This window comes from Hordeum vulgare, chromosome 5H (assembly GCF_904849725.1).
Source record: "Hordeum vulgare subsp. vulgare chromosome 5H, MorexV3_pseudomolecules_assembly, whole genome shotgun sequence".
NCBI lineage: Eukaryota > Viridiplantae > Streptophyta > Magnoliopsida > Poales > Poaceae > Hordeum > Hordeum vulgare.
In genome coordinates, this window is record NC_058522.1 from 408,621,644 (window position 1) to 408,623,673 (window position 2,030).

Here is a 2,030-nt window from a genome sequence, read left to right on the forward strand (position 1 = left end):
ATATATACCTCGCTAGACTTTGCAACAGTTAAGGCTCCCTCCTTTGTTCGGTTACCAGAGCCGTCATCATGATCTACTTCCTTCGCCATTATTCGGTCACCGGAGCCGTCATGGCCTCCTTCCTTCTCCATTGTTGGATCACCGGAGTCGTCATCCTCTCCTTCTTGACCATCGATGTCTTTGAGAAATGACATGGGATCACGTCCGTCGCGGATTATATCCCCCAACACCTCTTCTTGTTCCCAGTCTCTGTCCATAGTTTCTGCAAATATTATAACATGGCAATATACAAACATGAGAGATGGATATTAGTGTGGCCTCGATAGTTGGTCGGGCGAGCGGACCGCTTCCCTCTCATGCATGTCAGACGTCCCCCCTCATGTCGAAGTTATTGGGGAGGGGGTAGATCGACAATGACGCTCATTCTTCTAGGGTTTGGGTGGCCTCGATATATAGTTGGTCAGTCGAGCAGACCGCCTCTCTCTCATGCATGCATCGTTGACATCGAGAACAAATTCTATGCAAATTTAACATTTTTTAAATGCTTCGGTTGTAATTTCTTATATACGAGTAACCTTTAGTCCTTGACTAGGAACAGGATTCAGAATCATAACGAATTCTCACAACCTTTAAGGGGTTTAACAAAATGGCGTCATTCTGGATGTGCAAAAAACTTCATCGTATCAATATTTTCTACATACATACATCCATCCATCCATGCATACACGTACACATACATCTATATTATATATGAACAAAAAAATTAATAAACAAAAAAATATTAATTCTATGAAAAAAGTCTATGAACAAAATAAAATTAATCATATCAATATTTTCATCCATACATACATACATACATATACATCTACATTATATATGAACAAAAAAAATACATAAACCAAATAAATAAATAAAATGGACAGCGGGCCGGGGCGGCGGCGGCTCACAACTGGGGCGTGAGGGCTCGGGGAGGAGGGAGAGCGCGCGAGCTCGGGGCCGGCGACGGCGATGGCGGGGGCGGGGTAGGTGCGCGGGCTCGGGGGCAGCGACGGCGACGGTGACAGCGAGGGCGGGGACTCGGGGGGCAGTGCAGGGGCGCGGGCTCAGGGGCCCCGACGGTGATGGCGATAACGATGGTGGGGCAGGGGCGCGGCGACGATGTCCAGGCAGGGCTCGACGAGGGGAGAGGGCGACGACGTCGGGGCAGCCTGGCGGCATCGAGGTGCTCGGCGCTGTCGGGGGAAACTGCAGATGAACTTTGAAAATTTCGTAAGTGTTGTTGATATACCTAGAGTATTGGTCCCGTTTGGTGGCTCCAACCGGGCCTAAAGGGGGGGCTTTAGTCCCGGTTGGAGTCACCAACCGGGAATAAAGCTATTTTTCAGCAGTCGCAAGGGCAGGAAGCAAAGGGCTTTAGTCTCGGTTGGTGGCTCCAACCAGGACTAAATGGCTCTTTTTCAGCAGTCGAAAGGGCGGGAAGCAAAGGGCTTTAGTCCCGATTGGTGGCACCAATCGGAACTAAAGGGGGTTTTAGTCCCGGTTGGATCCACCAACTGGGACTAAATAGCTCTTCCTAATGCTCGCGCGAGGTGGTGGGAGTTTAGTCCCACCTCGCTAGGTGAGAGGAGCCGAGAATGGTTTATAAGCGTGGCTGCGCCAACCCTCTCAAGCTCCTCTGATATGCAGGCCTATAGGCCTAAACCAACTTTGTCTGCCTATGGGCCTACTCGGCATTTGCGGGCTTGCATGCTAGCCCAACTATCGGGTAGAGTTTCTAGTCGTATGCACGCCGTGGTGGCCTAGTAGGTGGTATTTTTTTCTTTTTTTTGCATTTGTTTGTTATATTTAGTTGCATAAATTTTATATAATTTTAGTTGCATAAATATTATATAATCTTAATTGCATAAGTTTTATTTTTTACTGATTCTTATTAGAGTTTAAAAAAAATACTTTATGAAAATTTCTATTAAAGTTTGCAAAAAAATACTTTATGAAAATTATTTTTACTATTAAAGTTTTTAACAAATAAG